Raw genomic sequence first — 20,343 nt, forward strand, 5'->3', positions numbered from 1 at the left:
TAAGAACCCTGGATTAATAAACACTAAATTGGTTTGGTGAGATAGGAAGAAAGGTGAGATAAGGTACCTTAAAGTTTAAGAGTCAATAAGAGTCAATCATTTGAGCTGTGGAGTGTAGCATCTCAAAGTGGTTAAGGCACATTGTCTTACTCTCAACAGAGAGGAATCAATCATTGTGAATTCTTGCAGCCTCCTAGGATGCTAGGATTAGTAAATAAGAGTTCCCTGACTTGAACCAGATTACATGGCAAAAGCAGGCAGACTCCCCAAATCCTCAGGTGGCTTATCACAATCTAGAAATACCTTCTAGAAGATCACGGAAAACTGCTAAATCTTATTTCCTATTATACAAGCGTTCCTTATATTGTTTCTCTAATCAATTGGGAGCCATCTAGACAGTGATAAATTCATTATGCAAAGATTAAAAAGAATTTTTTTCTTATCTAGAAGATGCCAAGCACACCCATTTTTCTTTTCCAGCATTTCCCTATCACACTGGTGAAAGAAGAATAGCAAGTATAACCTCCCCATTAGTATCACAGTATAAATCTCTAAAACTACTCCCTGTAATAATTTTTGATTTAAAAAAACCCTTATATATATTGTCTAAGAGTTAAGGTATTCTAAAATCCTATGATTCAAATATGTTTTACAAATCTTGAGTAAATTAATTAAGGGGCCAGGGTAGTTGCTTTGATTTCTTACAGACATTTAAATAAAACATGGTGTTTTGGACTCACTTTCTAGGGAAATTGATTTTACAGATCAGCATTCAGGTATTCATTCATTTATTCATCATTCATTTATTCATTTAAAAAATTATTGAGCTTACATTCTATAGCATGCCTTGTACTGGGTGTAGATATACTTGAATAACCATAATTCAATGAGTATAAAATTTGGGTTGGTGGATTAAGAAGTCAAGGAACTCCAAAGACAAGAAAATCAGTGACTGGAGAACAAATGTTAAACAGAGTTGTACAAAGAAGGAGTAAGAAATCGGGACAGTCTGGAAATAATTCCAAACAAATCAAACAAATAGAGCAAAAACAGAGAGTGGATGTCAAAATATGGTGGAAGATGAGATTGGAAAATTCAGGGAAGGATCATGTCATGCTGGATCTCTGACATACTAAGGAAGTTGGGCTTAACTGTACAGGTAATGACAAACCTTTGAGAAAGTATATTATGAAGGAGATAATTTTATTTTATAAAACTAGCACTGAGTTTTGGTAAAATTACTGAGGCTTGGTGCAAGGGAGATTTGGAAATGGGTAGGAATGGAAAGCTAAAGATAGATTTAGGAAACAGTTGTCATAATCTAGATGAGGAATGATAGGCGCTTGAATGAAGTAGCTCAAATATTGTCTGAAAGTAAATGTAGTAAGAAAAAATAGTTAATCCAGTAGGGCAAATTTGGTGGACATTGCTGAGATAGAGACCATAGAGACTGACAGTTAATTAAATCCAATGGGAGAAAAAAGGAGAGAAAAATTGGATGCCTGACACTTTGAACATGAGTAATTAGCACAACTGTGGTATGATGAGTGGAAACAAGGCAAGCCCTAAGAAATTTTCATGGTAGGAAGAAATGGTGGTGATAGGCAGACTCTCAAAAAGGTTGGACAAGCTTGTTCAGATTAACAAATAGCAAATTTTATGTATCTTTTCAGGGTGATTTAAATTTTCATAAAAATATTACCTTTTCCCCCAGCAATAATGTCATTACCACTAATTATGACAAAAAAGTACAAAGGACTGAATTTCTACTTCCAAATTACTATACACTTTCAAAACTGTTGATTTACTTGTTTATGTTTTCATAATACAAACTAGGTTTTTGAAAGTTGATGAGTTTCAGAGAGTATCTTTTAAGAAGTAGATGAACCATCATATAGTGCTATGCCATCATACAGAAACATATATGCAAAAAATCTAACTTTTATCTACCTGTTACCTGACAAGTTTTGTTTAGCTGTCCCTATTGAGAAGCACAGACTGGCCTCAGATATGGATTAACATGTTGGGCACCAATTCTGTGCCAGTACTTATCATTCCTTTCACTATTCCACTCTGATATAAAAATTAAATTAAATTAAAAATAAAATAATAAAATAAAAATAACTTCTCAAGGTCAAAGGCCAGTCAATAGCAAAAATAGTACAACACTTCCAGGTTGGCTTGACTCCAAAGACAAACTCCATAATGCAGAAAATTAGGGATATATCTTTGGTTCCACTACATATAGCATCTGTATACAAGGTAACATCCTCTTCCTCTTTGAATTCCAATTTTCTCATCTGTAAAATCACAGTTCGTTTTCTACAGATCACTAAAGAAGTTAAAATAATAGTATCTGTGAAACGTCTTTAGGAAGTGCTATAAAATAACAACTAATATAAAAAATACGTTGCATATATTTAGTAACATTAAAAAAATAAATAAATAAACTTCATTCCATCTTTAGGTAGTAATCCATGAAATATTAAGAGCCTTTCCTCCTATGGCCTTTTCGAAAAATGTGTCCATAAGCAATTCCTTAAAGCGTGCTTGCTTTTTACCATGCAAGATCACAATCTAGTGACTGTGCTAGGATTAAGAGGGCAGGCATCACTACCAAAGAAACGTAATGTAAGCCACAAATGCCAGCCATAAATGTCATTTTAGAATTTCCAGTAGCCATATTTAAAAAACTAAAAATAAATAAGTAAAATTAATTTTAATAATATACTGTTTCAAATTAATGTAACTTCAAAATGTTTTATAAAATCAATATATATTTTTATGTAGTCAATATAAGATTAATGAGATATTTTACAGTTTTTTCTAAGTCTTCAAAATCATGTGCATATTTTACACTCCCAGCATATCTCAATTCAGACCAGCCACATTTCAACCGCACAGTGGCTACATATAGTTAGTGGCTGCCATACTAAACAGTACAGCTCTATAATATTGACAATAGTCATCCATCAAGTATTCTGTCAAAAGAACTGTGCTCAAAAAGAATGTTCTGTGCCTAAAAATAAGGCCACTTGGGTATCTCTTACAGAGGTTGCACAAGAAAAGAGAAGGACATAGGTTACTAAAGGTCAAGAGACACATGGGCAGAAGGTAAGGAGCCAAAATTATGAATATGCAGAAGCTATTGTGTAGATGGGCAAAGAGAAGCAAGCAGTAGTAACTCCAGAAGCACCAACATAGATAACTAGCACACGACTCAAAATGTCAATTGGCCAGTAAAGCTGCAATATAGTCTAAAATATCATTTCAGTTTTCTGTGAGACCTGGCAATGTAGTTTATAAACGCTTCCTATCTGCCTTCATCACTGCATTTCCTTTCAATAAACTTCCATCGCCTGTGTACATTATGTCAAACTGAAGGCAACTTCATTTTGCCTTCTACTATCCCTTTAAATTTATTTATAGAGTATTCTTTCTCTGGCCCTGAAAAGAAAAATTAAAAAAGGAAAGAAAGAAATCCAAATAGCTCCCTGACTTCCTTAGCTATTCTAAAATAATAGAAAGTTCTGCAGTCCTTTTAGGTTGTAAAAGTTACCTACACTTCTCTAATCAAAATGTTCATTCTCAGGTAATCATCTAAACTCCAAATTTCTTCTTCCTGCTATACGTAGAAAGCCTGCAGTCAGGAAAATGGGTTTTACTGTCTACCAACCCCAACTATTTCATTCCCTTATTCCTCATCTTTCCAACCACAGGTTTATTTTACTTTGTATCTCTAGAGTAGAAGTAAAGTAGAGAGAGAGGGATGGGAAGAAGGGCAGGAAAGTATTACTGGATGTTCATGAAACACTGGCATCTTTGAGACTGCCAAGTACTTATAATTGACTTGTTCTCTCGATTCTTCAGACACCCACCTGCCCCACCAGAGTTCAGGGTCATCTTCCCTTGGCTGAAGGGTTCCCCTGGCATGGGTAAATACAGCTGGTTGTATTCTAGTCCTCAGGCAGCCCTTTGACATCCTGTTATTTATTTCTAGTTTCTTTCTGCTGTCTGTTCAACACACCATGATCACTGGTATTAACTAGATATTAACCAAAAATATCTATCCTATTTTGTAGATGGATTTATTGATGGAACTAGACTATTGAAAAACCATAGACTGGAGACTGGATGGGTATCACCAAGGTTTGTCTTTACTCTTCTTAAGTTCCTTCTTTTCCCATGGTTGACTAACCTCTTCTAATTAACTGTATAATCATATGTGTTAATATAGTAAATCTCTGTATTAGTTAGGTCTCTCCAGAGAAACAGAACCAGAAAAGATCTATAGAGGAATTGGTTTTCCTCATAATGAAGGCTGAGAAGTCCCATGACCTGCCATCAGAAAGCTGTGGGCCCAGGAAGGCCAATACTTCAGTCTGAGTCCAAAGGTCTGTGAACCAGGGAAGCCCTTGGTGTAATCTCAGTTGGAGGGCCAGAGAGGTGGAAATGGGATGTCTCAACTCAGACAGAAAAATAGGGGCAAATTCCTCCTTCCTCTGTCTTTTGTTCTATTCAGGCCCTTAACGGAATAGATGACACACCAGTTCAGGGAGGAGAATCTACTTTCCAGAGTCCAGCAATTCAAATGCTAATCTCTTCCAGAACTATCCTTACATGCACATCTAGAAATATTGTTTAATGTGGGCACCCAGTGACCAATCAAACTAACACATAAAATTAACCATCTCAATCAAGTTATCACCTTAATCTCTTTATCCATTGTTATTGCAATGTTCATGCCATTTTTCTGTTCCATTATGTGTTGATTTTTAAAAATTAACTCTCAAAGATAACTGATTTTTTCATACCTAGTTTCTAAGGAAAGCTTTAATGTATCATATATACTTACTGAAACACTAAGCTTTAGCTTTGGCATCTTTTAAGCAAATTCCATGACAATATGCTTGTTGTTTTTCAGGACTTTGCTCTTTCTGTTCTGCATATTAAGAACCTGATGCTCAGAGACACAATTTTTAAAATGTTTTAATAAGCAAATCATGAATATTTAAACTCATACTGAGAAGATCTGCTTATTATGTTCCTTCCTCCTTGAGTCTACCCTAAAATATGCCATATTTTCAAACTCTGGGGCTCACTGCTCACATTAGATTAAATGACCAATTCACTTCTACTTGAACTATCAACTAGAAAACATGTAAATACTGTGGCTTGAGGGAAATTTTTTTTTTAATTTCAAACTATGAAAGTTATAAAACAGAATTTGCAGACTAATGCACAAATGTTAATGCTATGAGTATACATTTCTGGATTTAGAGGAAATTTTTCTAAGGAGATTTAAATAATTGAGTTCTGTCTCTGCAATCACTAATTGTCACATCCCTGAAAAGGCTACAACCATTTCAGAAATGCACACCAGGCTTCAAAGTTTGTGCTTTGTAGGAAGCTAACTGGGTCATACTTCAACCTGAAGAAATCCAATTGCACCTTACAGAGGACACAGAGTACATATGTGCTTGCAAAGTTGAGTGCAGAAATCAAGATAATTGATCTGATAATTCAGATAAAATACATTCCTGTCAGATGAAGCCAGATAATTTAGGCATGAATAACATTTTAGTATTGAATTTTTGGAATAATTGAGTGTCATAAATGTCCATTTAAATTTTACAGACAGTACTATAAAAGAACCCTTACCAATACGAAGTGACTTACTCTCTTTGAATTAATACTGAATCGAAGTTTAAAAGTAGTGTTTAGTCTAATAAATGTGTTTATTATTCTAAAACGCCATTCTTGATTTAACTGAACACTAAATAGCAATTAAGAAAAACTAAGAGCTAACATTTATTGAGGAATTACTACCATGTGCTGGGCATTATGCTAAAAGCTTTCAGTAGTTACTGGGTACACATAAAACACCATCCTAGAAGAGTTACAGTGTGATCCCTTCATGCCTCAGAAATGACTGCATGGAATGCAGCCTTGAGCTTGGTGCTCATCATTTCATCGTGGGCCCAGGGTAAAATGGTGCCTTGGAATCATTCTGGAATTAATGAATACAGATGAAAAACCGTAATATTATTTTAAAATTTTCTCATTCAGAAAATTAAAAATAGTATTATTGAGATTTTCTTCCCTTATCTGCAGACTAGCAGGCTTCGTTTGCATCTCAGATACATTCTGCATGGTCTTCCTTTAGTACTTTTGCTCTTGTGAGTCTTAAAAGCGTTTTTAATTGGGGGCTTTAAATCTTTTCCTTGCCCCACCGGTGACGTATATTTTCTGAACACAGTGAATAAAATAGTCTGTAGGTCTCATAGCCTTTGAAGTTACTGTCATTTCCCCCTTTCCCATACATAATAAATAAATTGGAAAGTATTGGAGACTTTAAATTAACAAAAGGTTAAATAAAATTTTATGATCTCCCTTGCTGACATCCTGGCTGGCACTGCATTTTGAGTAATACATCATTAGAGAAATCACTCTCTGATGCATGATTGTAGTATTATGATGAGAGAGTTGTTACTTAGGGGTACCTCCTTAAATAATAGACTGTTGGCCCTGAGAGCCTTAAAAAAGGTGACTAAATTTCCTTTCCAGGATTGCTGAGAAAGATCTACAAAAGGCCCCAGGAATTGAGACAAAGTTAATGGCTTTAGGGGATAATTTCCCATTAATTTTTTGTAAGCCTGAGGCATCAAATACAAGTCCTTGGCTTGTCGAATTATATCACTATTATCTTGCAAAACATTTCAATGCATTTGGTTCAGTTTAAAGAGCAAAGTAGTACCTATGAGTGGAAGGAACAGGTTTGAAGGTTAAATGCATCATATATATGAAAACTCAACTCAAATTTGACCATTTCCTTCCTAACTCCTTTTCTACCAGCAACGTAAAGACCTTTAAATCTAAGGTCTGTAAATGAAAAGAGTCATTGTGTTTAAGTGAAAAGGGTCATTGTGAACTCTACAAAGATAAAGGTTTGAGAAGTTTACTAACTGAACTCAGTCGACACAAAAAAGCTATTTAACACAAAAAGGTAAACTACCTCTTTCTTTTTCTTTGAATAAAAACATTCTTTGGCAATACAGGCTACATTTTCATTTGATTTGCTAGCTTCTCTTTGCCCACACAGAAAAGAAAAGGAAGATATTTTACCAATCTCTCCTAAGATATTTCTATCTGAACATAGACTCCTGATGCCAAGGAAAGCAGAATTTGGATGTGAAGGGGTTTCTTTCAGTCTAAGAATGTCTCTGCCTGTAATATGGAAAATTATAAGTCTTATGTTCATTATCAAGTTTGAATTTTTGCAGAAAAAGAAGGTAGAATTAATAATCACTTAAAAATGCTCTTGAACAAAGAATATATATGAAAGTAAGCAAATTTGAAAGAATCAGGCTCCTCAGACGGAGAAACATTTGAAATATATGCATTCTAGTAGCTCAAATGTATCACTGGAAGTAATGAACTTTTATCCCAGAGCAACTATAAAAGTCAGTCAACTCAATTCTCTCGCCTTACTCTTATTAAGCTTTTGAAACACTTGTCCAAAAATAAAGTGATATATTCCTTTTAACAACCCTGTGAATCTTTGTTATTCACCCTCTACTGATGAGGAAATGTGAAGACAGAACAATTAAATGACTTTGCTGAGGTCACAGGGCAAAACAGAGCAAGGTAGGGCAAGCTAAGGATACAGCCAAATTTCTAATTTGTTTTTTTGGCCATCCTTTCAAGTGAGCTCAAAATCATATTATTCTTTGCCATAAAGATAGCCAACTAATCTTCAGACTGTGTAGTCTTAAGCAAAGACACAAGACAGGGTCTGAAAGGGACAAAGATAATAGATAATTGTCTGCCTGAAGTGACTTTTATTTGGTTCTAAAGACTTCAGTGAGACTACAAACCATGCCAAAGACAACACTTCTGCACAATCAGTAGGAATGGGAGGCAATTTGATTTCCAGATTAAGATCAGTTAGGACTGTTCAGCCTTGGCAGACAGTACAAAGATTTTCAATGTAATACACACAAACTACCCAACTTTTACTGCTTCCTTTGTTAATATCTTTACCACCAATAAGGCAATGATGAATGACATGCCTTTGAAAGAAATAGTAGGTACAACAAAGAAAAATGAAGAGGGAGAGAGAGGAAAAAAATGAGGTTGAGTAGGGAAAGAGAAATGAGAACTGAGAAGAGATACAGGAGGTTGTCCTTATGTATGCACTAAAACTGAAGAGAGTGAAGTGTCATTCTATGTTTCAGTATTGTTTTACTGAGTCTGACTGGAATTTACAAATCTTCTCTGTCTTTACATAGGCCCTTTTAGCTTAGATTTTGACATTACACATCTATAATGTCATTAAAAGATTTTTTGAAAGGTGATAAAACTACATTTGTAGTATTTCTGTAAAGGAAGAAGTGTGGGAAGAAAGACAAAAAGTGGGAGAGGAAGGAAGAAAGAAGGAAAGAGAGAGTTCAAATGTATTGGAATAATTGCTGTGGCTTAGAGAGTCTACTATTTGCTACACAATATATTAGGCATTTTCTACATATGATTTCTATTTCTCAAAAAGCCCCTTATTAATTTTCCATAATACTCCATGATATTTATTATCCCTCTTTCTCTTTGTTGAGGAACAAAAGATCAGAAAAAGGAAATAAGATCCAATTATTACACAGCTTGAACATGGTAGAGTTGGAACTTGAAATCAAGTTTGCTTCATTAATGCTTTTCTTTCTTTACCACTTAAACTCAACTTGTATTTAGGCCAAAAGTCATGACACCAGTAAAAGAAATTAAGAATGGGCTGTTAATAATCTGTTATCCTTGACTAAGCCAGGTTGTCATATATTCACTTTTAAATATCTAGTGTGGACATTACATGAATACTTCACTCAGATCCTAATCTGAATGGTGGGATAAAAACACCAATACAATATTAGGGACACAGGGCTCATGGATGCATACTATGGATAAGAAGACTATATCTGAGATTTCATTCATAACTTAATAAAATAGTTCTTTAGGAGATGGTTGATACTTAAGTCCATAAATAACCGTACTCCTCTGAAGAACAAAAGATTCATAAGCATTTGTCATTGTCTTCATTGACAACTGTTACAGGTTACCTAGAATAAAGTAGATGTCCACGACAATGCCAGGCATGGTGCAGGTCCCAAACACGCAAAATGCTTACTGAATGAATTCATGAATACAGTTTATAAAGGCCTATTAAAATGAGACTTTCCAACTCATCTACAACCTAGCCAAACACTTGCTTCAAATATGTCAAAATGTCCTTTTAAATACATTTGCCAACAGTGTAAAACTGTAAAAATGAGAGATACAGAGAAACTATATTAGGAAGAATAGCTTTTCTGGGAACAGTGAAAAAGAGAAATACCTACCAACTCCCCCATTGTTTTTAATTTACTGTGATATGAATTGGCATATTGAATTGCATGTGCACAGTGTGCTCATAGGATAGTGGTGGAAACACTTCTTTTTATGCTGAACTATCAAATACTTGAAAATATAAAGGTCTGCAGATGAAGCAGGAGGACAGAGCTTCACTGAAAAAGCAGCCACTCAGGATGGCAGTCATTCATTGTTAAATTATCTATGTCCTTAATCAAGTCACTATACCTACCTGGGCCTTAGAATCCCCAGGGAAATAGTGTTGGCACTGAAAGAAGTCTAATCTTCCATCAGTTTTCTTCTTGAAGTATATGGTTGAAGCAGAGACCAATATTACCAATTTTTACCTTCTTCCTTATTAATAGAACTCTATATTGTATTCAATGAAAATACCACTATATCCCTTACCCTCCTTCGCAGTTAGGGATAATGAGTTGGGGAAGGATTTACAGAAAATCTCATTTTACCATTCTTACTCTCTCTTAAATTTCTTGCCTGGAATATGATTGTAAGAACTGGAACCCAAAAACTATATCATGATCCTGAAGGTAGGAATCACAAGATAAGAGATGATAGAAGAACATTGGTTCTTTTTTTTTTTTTTTTTAAGATGTATTTATTTATCTTAGAGACGGAGAGAGGCAGGGGGCAGAGGGAAAAGAGAGAATCTCCAGCTGAGCATGGAGCCCAAGTGAGGTTTGATCTAAAAACCCTGAGACCATAACCTGAGCAGAAATTCTAGAGACAGATGCTTAATTGACTGAGCCACCCCAGGTGCTCCAAAGAACCCTGGCTTTTAATGGCTTCCCAATACCAGTCCTGAACTAATGTTGAGTTTTTAATATTCATGTTTATTAATTTTATCTAGAATGTGAAAAAAGAGGGGCTGTGAATCAGAGACTGATTTCTTATTAATTACCTTAAAATAATTAAGTCTATCACTCTATCCTTATTGTCCCAGGCCTTACCCGTGACATGATGTGGTGAAAGCCAAGTCAAACATCCTATTCTAGTAGTGAGAAACTTACAGATGAGAAACAGACAATAGATTTTCTGCATTTATATTCAAGTAAGAGACAGTCACCACTTTTCCAGAAAAGAGAAGGAAAAAAATTTGCTGATAGGATGATAATCCCTTTGCGATGAGATGACAAGAATCCTGAGTTCTGGCTCTAACCTGTTGGAATGTAAATATATCTTTCCAGACACTAAGTAAATCACTGGGTATCTATTACTTCTGAGGCACAAAGATGTCGCCAAGGTCTAAGCTTCCTCTCTTTTAAAATGGAAATGCCTAAAGAGATACTGCTCTAGTCCTCCTGACACTTGGGTCTTAACTTGGGGATATAGTCCAGGCTGTCACCATTTGGTTCTCTCAAATCACAGCAATTAAGTAGAAAAAAAATGACTACAAATCTAAATCTCATGATAAGACAAGAAGAAAGTATCCTGAGCCTGGGGAGGCTAGAGATTTTTATAGGACTACTAGAAACTACAGAAAACTTGTATTTCTCCATAACAGGATACATCTAAACTTCTGTAAGAGAAAATAAACCCTTATGTGTTTAAGCCACTGTAATCACATTTCTGTTACTAGCACCAAAAGCCAACTCCTACTTAACATGATGGTTGACTTTTTAAAATCTTAAGAATTTAGATAAAATCCAACTTTCAGCAGTAGCACCAGTGACCAGGATAGTGCTGAAACATATGAAGCACTGCATATAGGATAGTTGAATACATGAAGAAATAAATGAATTAATAAACAACCAGTGGAACCTATCCTAAATAACCTACATTACACAGCAAAAAAAGGTAAGAACAAACATAGGACTCAGTATGACTGCTACCTGAATGAATGTTCCTGTTTTTACTACTCTGTTTGGGTGTTCCTTGCTGTTCTAGTTTTATTTCAATCCTAATCCTACATATATGCATTTTTCTTCTGAAACATTCAATTTTACCACACCCCTCCCCCAGGATTCACCTTACTGATTCCAAGAGTCCACTTAAACATAGCTTCTTCAGGAGCAAGGTACAAACGTATCTCAACTTAAATTATCGTTACTATTCATTAACACTCTTTATTTAAGTTGTTGCAGAACTTAGCACATTAAAACCACCTTTTAAAAGTGCCTGTATCACAGCTAGTTTGAAAGTGCAGTGAGGATCAGGGGCAGGTTCACATTGTAAGTGATTAAATTCCCAGAATCTACCTTGGGCTTGACTTCTTCATGTATTAAAAAAAACAAAAAACAAAAAAAAAAAGTCTCTCCTACCCTTTGTTAATCATAATTTCTTAACAATAGTCAGCAAATGGTCTGCTGTAACTTTGGAAACACTTTTCAGAATGCATTATTTTCTGGCCATGAATCACTGTCCTAGGGTGTCTACTTTGCAACGTGGCACTGGACAAAATTACACTCTGCAAAAGAGACAGGAGCAGATGATACAGCCCTAGGCTTGAGAACTGATTTCCTGCTTCAAATATGTTTCCTGATTGAAGATTGCACACCTAGGAGGTGAGATGAGAGAGCTATTTTATAAAAAGTGTCCAGCAGATGTACTGCAGTAATTCCCACTGTATTCATCATTTACTGAATTGCTCACACACCAGAAGTATAATCCAATGTAAATGATCTCATCACCCATCAGTATGAGGGCTCACAAATCCAACTTGGCCTCAAGCTAAAACTTGACATTTCAAGGTTCTCAAATCCACAGTAAGTAAGCAGTATATTGATGACTTCCAAACGTCTCTTCTGAAATGGCCCCAGCTTTTGAGAAATGCAGGTGTTTGGGATCTAGAAATAGAAGTGGCCAGCTGCCCTTGAGGTACTTGGGGCACAGTTCCACATTTCCTACCCCTGATTTGGCTCTAAAAAGGGAACATTTTGTGCAGAAGATAATGGAATTGACACCATTTGCATTCTGCTCATACAAATGCTAAAGAATGAAATTTAAAAGGTTCATTTTAAAGTATCCCTTCTTGCTGCTTTACTGTCACTGTTGTATGTGGGAAGGCATAAGGCATTCTCATGCTGTGAAATCAGAAGAACACACATAATCACAGATGGGAAGGGATCTTGAGAGGCCATCTATGCTTGAACCTATTCCAAATAAAGGGTTACTGAACCTAAGTCCACTAGTCTCTAGTCTGAGTCTATTTCTTAACCCATGACAGGAGAGGATGAGGCTAAATTGTTATGAATCTCCTTTCCACGTTTAAACTTTCCTGATTATACAACTATGGCCAAGATTACATTCAGAATAATTTCATTTAGAAACATTATTGATCATCTTTCCTTAGCTGTTAATTCCATATAAATTGTATGATGTATTGTACTAACCTTGGGTTTGTCATATATACCTAAAACCTACTTCTGGTTCTCCCAAAACACTTCATAGCTGTTCGATCTTTGGCAAGATACATATTCTCCTTAAGTTTCAGAATTTTTTACTGTAAAATGGAGACAACAATAACTTTTACACAAGGTTAAAGTAGATAATATTTAAAAAATACATGGAGAGAACTAATTTTTCTAGAGATTTGATTCTTTTTTCTACGATTCTCTTATGACCTTATGTTTTCAAGCATATAAAATATAGATAAAAACAAAATTATAAAAAATAGATTTTTAATACATATTCAGTTCTTTTTTTCACCATTGGATAGAGGGTTTTTGCTATCATAAACTGAATCTTCTCACTTCTTTATCTATCCTACACTTATAATTTACATCATTACTTTACCTTATAATGTTATTCCAGTGTTAGGCTCATCATTCACTGTTGCAAATGACAGATAATCAACTTGAATTACCTAAAAATAAAAGGGGGGACATATATTGTAATGATATTGCAATAACATGACAAAGGAAAATCAATAGGAACTCACTAACTCAGGACCCAGTGTTTTTCCCAGTGTTTTCTACACACTCCGCACTCATTCCTTTACTTCTCCCTCTGGTGGTGGTTTTCTACCTGCAGCTCTCACTGCATTGTAGAGAACATGGTTGTTAACAAATCTAGTCATATCTTATGACTATTCACAGGGAAGAAACAGAGTTTCTCTTTACCAGCTTCAGTATTTTGAAAAACTGCAAGGAAGTATTCTGGTTGGAGTACTTTAATCACATTTGCTTTCTGGATCAATCACGGAAATCAGACAGACGTGATCTTATAATTGGCTCAAGTGGATGTATATCTCCATATAGCAAGTGAAAGGCAGAGTCTATCCACATAACCGCAGGGTAAAATGTTGAAGACAAAATCATCAGGTGTTCTTGTTTTTTGTCTTTTAAGATTTAGTGTTTTTGAGAGTAAGAAAGAGAGAGAGAGAGTATGCACATGAGCAAGGAGAAGGGCAGAAGGAGAGATTCTTCAAGCAGACTCTGCTGATCAGGGGAGCCCAAAATAGGGCTGAATCCTCAATCTCACCACCCATGAGATCAGGACCTGAGCTGAAACCAGGAATTGGACACTGAACCAAGTAAGCCACCCACGCACCTCTCAGGCATTCTTGTGTATGATAAAAGTGACTAACTGCAATCCTAGCTGTGGACCTAAGGGAAAGTAAGTTTAACTTGAATCAAATAATAAATTTACTTATAATAATCATGCTTTATCTTATTATAATTTGAAAATTATAATGGGAGTGCAGCATGATAAAATATTTATGCTTTTATCAAATACTTTTTTATATGGTAAATGGGGAAAAAAGTATAGATGGCTATTTCTAGAAAAATGCCTAATTTCAAGGGCATGAAGGCAATTTTACTTCTCCATACTTTTTCCAACATCTAAATTCCTTTTAATGGGTGAATTCAGTAGTCATATAGTTTTACAAGAAATAGACTATCCTGGAGGAGCTAGCCCACTGAGAAATTTTTAAAAAGGTAGAAATAATTGAGTCAGTTCTCTTCCAAAGCATAAGTTTATACAGGGAAAAGAAGAGAGTCTATATAGGGTTCCTGAAAAGGGAGTGGTGTGAGGTATACAATTAGAGATATGATTGAGGATTTGAATTTGGAATAGAAAAATACTGTCTTATTAATTGGCTGAAAATAGTTCAGTCCATTAATAACCAAGGATGCACTGAGGCTTCTAAAACTATTGCTCATTTTCTAATTAAACCTGAAACTATTCTTGTGAAGTGTCTAAGAGCCAGTAATAATTATCCCCATTTTGTGAATAAAAGAACACAGCATCTGAGAGGTGAGCCAGTTTAAGTGTATAATCAAATCAGTAACACTTAAGAACATCCCCAGAAGGTGATGAGTAGAGTGCCTTTTTCTTTGGATGTAGAAGGACAATAAATAGAAAAATTGGCTATTGGATTTGTAACCAGAAAACTTTTTAGATTTAAGTGCAGTTCTCCAACTCAGAAAGATCCAAATTTAAGCAAATTACTTGCGTTATCTATATGGTCTATAAATTAGAAATAAAACTGATCACTTTATAGCACTGTGGAGATGATTAAATCAGAATGCATATGTCTTGATATGATGATGGAGGGATGATGGAGAAATCCTGGTTCCTCCCTGTCTTGTCAAAGTATATATTTTCCTTGCTATATAAGAACCTTTAGGAGAGTTTAAGGACTAATTTGGGTAAATTCTAAGTCAATAGACATACTCTTTCATTTTACAGAAAAAGACAAGGAAGCCCAAAGAGGTTACATGGCATACCCAACCTAACCATAAATTAATGAAAAGGTTAAGAATGATTTATTTCTTTAGTTTAAGATTGAAGCTCTGTCACACATCACTTGGAATTTTTAAAGGTAATCTTCTTCCAGGTATAGGTATGGAGGATAGATTTGAAGCTCTCTTAGCCACCCAAAAACTAAAAGCTAAAGATAGGCTGCCTAAATCAGCTATATTCCTCTTTGGTAAAAGCTAAACTCTCAAGAAGTCTTATACTGTCTAGAGCTCCATTCTGTACAACATAGAAAATATCATAGAAGAGAGGTAAATTTGTGCCAAGATGCTAACAGAAAATCTAGCACAGATGTCAAAGAATTTAAATAATACACACAGACTCCTCCACATGGTTCATCCTAACTCATCAGAATTTTACTTGTGGTTTGAGGTCAAAAGCTTTGAAAAGTTATGTGCATTTGTATTCATTTCTCTTATGTGCAGACCTTTCCTTCAGGGCCCAAGTAGAAATGGGTCAACATCAAGAATAAGATAATCCTTGATCCTAGAGCTATAACCAAATTAAAGTCCTAAATAGAACCAACATACACAAAAAGTTCTGTGAAATGTAAAGCACAATCTACAACTTGAGTCCTAAATCCACACTTTCCTTTAAGCTCTCTCAGTTTCTTTATAAGGAAAAAATATATATAAATTTTAATTTCTTTTAACATTTTACTGACCCAAGTGCAAGCCCACTATTCAGAGAGTACTGCTGACTAGATGGATATTCTCAGGGATAACATCACCAAAGACAGAAGGCTTATGAAACTACAAACTGTCAATAAACCAAACTACCAAATCTGGTGATTTAACCTCAAAAGATTTTCTTTTTTTAAATTTTTTTTAAATTTTTTATTTATTTATGATAGTCACAGAGAGAGAGAAAGAGAGGCAGAGACATAGGCAGAGGGAGAAGCAGGCTCCATGCACCGGGAGCCCGACGTGGGATTCGATCCCGGGTCTCCAGGATCGCGCCCTGGGCCAAAGGCAAGCGCCAAACCGCTGCGCCACCAGGGATCCCTCAAAAGATTTTCTAAGTGACAATATGTTTTGCAAAATTAATCAAAGCAATTCTTTTTCTTATAATTTCTGTTACTTTTAAGTTGTAAGAAACTTCATTTTTAATGGTAAGACCAGAATCCTAACAGTTCAAGGAGTGGTCTACATGGAAATAATAGACATTGAATAAGAAATTATCAGTTTAATAATGTTATTTCCATGAAACTAAGCTAAATGAAGACCTAGAACTGGAGGGAAATGAAGCCAAAGGGAAGAGGACTAGAACTTTTGTATGTCCCAAGAAAGGGACCTGTCCCATGTCTTTCTAACCACTTCCCACTCAGACTATTTCCCAGGGTGGGCTATATAATGAGACTCCTAAATGAATTTTAGGATCTAAGAACACAAAGAACTTCTCCACCTCAACCTGATGAATTTCTGGGACTTAAAGAGTCTTGATTAATGACCTTCTACCAAAAAGTCACAGGGACCTTTATAAGTTTCCTAGAGCTGCTATAACAAAGTACCACCAACTGAGTGACTTAAAACAGTAAGAGATTTACTTCCTCATAGTTCTGGAGGCTGGAAATCCAAAATCAAAGTCTTAGCAGGGCCTTTCTCTGAGACTTTGAGTAAACCTTCCTTTCCTTTTTCCTAGTGGCTAGTGGCCAGCAATCCTTGGTGTTCCCTGGCTCTGTAGATGTCACTCAAAGATCTGCCTCACAGTCATATAGCTGTTATCTCTCTGTATGTCTCTGTCTTCACATTGTCTTCTTATAAAGACATCCATTATGTTGGATTAGAGCCCACTCTAATGAAGTGGAACTTCAGTTAAACTTTTGGGGGAACACAATTCAACCCTAGAATAAAAATCATTGCCTGATATTCTATCCAACAGTTCTTAAAGACAACTGCAGAGAGCTTTTAATGGTCCACAGGGAAACTTGAGACCAAGCAATTATTATCATACATCCAAAGAGTGATATGGAGGTGGTGAGTGAGAAGGCTGGAACTAGAGAAGACTCATCAACAGGATAAAATGCACTAGAATGCCTTTCATGTGCTCAGCAACTGCTCAAGAACATGGATTTCTCACTTAGCAGATGACAACATAGATGTATTGAGGTCCACAATGAGGATGATATAAATTTAAGAGGATATCAAGGTGGAGATATGACTGAAAATTACAAGGCCATCTTTACTTCCATTGATGCCATGATGCTATTTGAGGTCCTGTGGAAAGTAGATATTAGATGTATCTGGAGATAAATTGAAAGGAAGAAAACTGAATTGGACTGGAAAGCACTGAACAGAATGAATGAATTTACCTCAGATGGACTCAGATGAAATATCTTCCCATTCGATGAGAAGCTCAAGAAAAAAAACTGTTTTTACTTTGAGGAAATAAAGGAAATAACAATTCTTGCCAACCCTACTTTGTGATCTGAGATTTGTATGTGTTACCTATATAATGAAGGTGGAAAAACTCTCTGGGACACATTGGGCAAAACCCTATCAATACAAACACTGTCTTTCTTGGAATATGCTGCCAATGTAAAAATAAAGAACATATTAAACTGAAACACTGAAACATGGAGAGCTATAATTTCACAGGAATCCTGTAGACTCTAAAGTGTGTATCACAGAGGTAAAGACTATAATCAAACCTGGTTGCTTTTACTCCAGCAGTACCTATCATTTGTACTTTGACAAGGGAAGATAGTTTGCACTACACTGATCAGGATACAGTTTCCAAAGGCAGATTGTGCACACACAGCTTGCACTCCATGATGCTGTGAACACTATGTAAGTAATAAAAGACACCATGTCTCTAAGTGGAGTTGCCTGAAACATTACATAGGTAAAACCACAATACATTCACTGATATGGAGATTAGAGTGATGGCTTTACACATGATAACCTTATGTTTGAGGCTTACTCTTACTAGCTGATTGATCTTGGGCTACTTAGGATTCATAAACCTGGTGTCGTAAGGTGCCAGATTGTCATAATACTTCTTCTCATCTTACACAGTCATGAGTTTTAAATGAAATAACATGTATAGCACTCAGCACAGCAATGAACACATAGTAGACATCCAATAAACGTGTTATTATTTCTATTAATTGCTTTACTCACATAAATCAAGTGTTGTCTTTAAAATAACAAGTGAAATAAGAAATAGAATTGGATTCTTGTCTCAGTTTTAGAATTACCTAATTATGAATTCTTGGATTTGCCAGATAAGCTTCCTGTTCTTCATATGTAACATAAGTAGATTGGCTACTGTACAAAACCATGTACAGATCTGAAATTATATAGTTTATAGGGATAGACAGTTGATATGATACAGTTGCCTTAGAATCATATCATATTCTAGTTCTGCAAGACTTTAACAGTCATCATTTATGAAACCCAGGAATAGGTATGGAAATAAGGCCCTGATCAGCCAAGTGAGCTACCAAGCATTGTCTACTGCTCATTCACATTTTCCACAATACCAAATTCACTGGCTTTGACATCTATTTTTAAACATACAGCATTAACCTTCCTGTATTAAATGCTAAATTGGAGCTTCAAACTCATTTCACTACTCTAGTTCTACCAGGATGTCACAGTTTTTCCTGCCAGGTCAAATAAAGCAATTAATTGTTGCCAGTATTGTTCCCTCATTTCCCTTTTAGACATCAAGAATCCCAATCAGACTGAATTCTGAAGTTATTATTGTCTTCTGAGATATACATTCTTTTCTGTTACTTTTGAATCAATATGGCCATTTACATACTTCAGCTGTCTGTCCATATCCATCTTTTTCTGATACTCAACAACATCAAGCCAGGGCCCATGACTTATTTACACTTATCACACATTCTTAGTATAATGGCTGGAGAATAGTAATTAATAAATATTTATAGGATCACTTAATAAATGAATGAGCAACTGAATTTTATCAGGTTGAATCTTAATTCATCTAATGTTTAATTAAATTGAACTTTATTAAATTGATTTTTTTGTAGTTAAAAAATAGATGAAGAAAAAAATTCAACCTACAGAACAAATGCCAACTATAGATCTAATTTTTAACTCATTGAACTGAGGCAGATTTCAATATTGGTTAAAGTTATGTTATTCAATTATCAGCTTCTTTTTTTCTCTTTCACTTAATCCCTTTCATATTTCTCCTTAATCCTATTCTAGGACTACGTCTCATTAAGTTTTATCCTTTTGTTTACTGAATTATTCACTTGAAAAATATTTATTGAGCATTATTTTAACAGGGACTGTGCTAGGCTCTTAAGATAAAACTTTTCAGGAAACCAATGTGGTTCGTGTTCTAACAGAGTCTTTGACCTACTAGGAATCATTAATCAAGTAATCATGATTATATATATAATTGTAAGATGAAAAGTAAGGTTTCTTTAGAAGAATGCATAAAGAAGAACCAATCCGGGTACCTGTGTGGCTCAAGCCAAGTTGGGACTCCGACTCTTGGTTTCAGGTCAGGTCATGATCTCAGGGGGTCATGGGATGGCTCTGTACTGGGAGTGGAGCCTGCTTGAGATTCTTTCCCCTCCTCCTTCCTCTCTGTTTCTTTGCCTACTCATTCGTACACACTTATGTGTGTGCATGTGTGCCCTCTCTCTCAAATAAAATCTTTAAAGAAGCAGAAAAAAGAACAAAGAAGAGAACCATCAATCTATAATAGACAGGGTCAATTATATGAGTTCCCTGAAAAAGTGAATCAAGTTGAAAACTGGAAGATAAATTGAGTGAATTACATATAATACATAATGCAACAACACTTTTGTTTACAAAAATTGAGGCTACATACTGGCATTCCAAGCTTAGTCTGACACAATCTATCTAGCCTTTACATATTTAAATGTTTTATAATAGATCAAGATGGGAATAAGGTAAGTTTTGACAGTGAGCATATATATAAAGTAATGAGAAAGAAAATAGTGCATGTGAGAAATAGAAAAAGTCAGTGTACTTGCAAGATCTTTGATAAGACAAGAAATGTATTCAGGGACCAGCCTATCTGGAGTCTTGCAAGTCCTAGATAGTCTTAATCTTAAAAGTGATGGGAAGGTATTAAATGTTTTTTAGCAAGTAGATGTTTTACTCATATGTGCATTTTCATCATATCACCTGGCTGCAGTATATGTGATATATGGGGGTAAGAAATTTAAGAATTCAGTAAAATGGTCTATATCAATAGTTACTATGAAAGATGATGTAGCAT

At 35.3% G+C, this 20,343-nt stretch overlaps 1 long non-coding RNA gene across 12 annotated transcripts in view; it reads right to left on the reverse strand.

Moving 5' to 3' along the window:
* Window positions 1–20,343, reverse strand: part of LOC144322307 (uncharacterized) — a 551,832-nt gene that overhangs the window by 446,823 nt on the left and 84,666 nt on the right. For all 12 annotated transcript variants that reach the window (XR_013387914.1, XR_013387916.1, XR_013387922.1 and 9 more), the window contains exons 2-3: window positions 13,147–13,216; window positions 12,744–12,853 (exon numbers count right to left, since the gene is read on the reverse strand). This is a non-coding gene — a long non-coding RNA (uncharacterized LOC144322307). The remainder of the gene's footprint in view (window positions 1–12,743; window positions 12,854–13,146; window positions 13,217–20,343) is intronic.

Source organism: Canis aureus, chromosome 10 (genome assembly GCF_053574225.1).
Source record: "Canis aureus isolate CA01 chromosome 10, VMU_Caureus_v.1.0, whole genome shotgun sequence".
Lineage (NCBI taxonomy): Eukaryota > Metazoa > Chordata > Mammalia > Carnivora > Canidae > Canis > Canis aureus.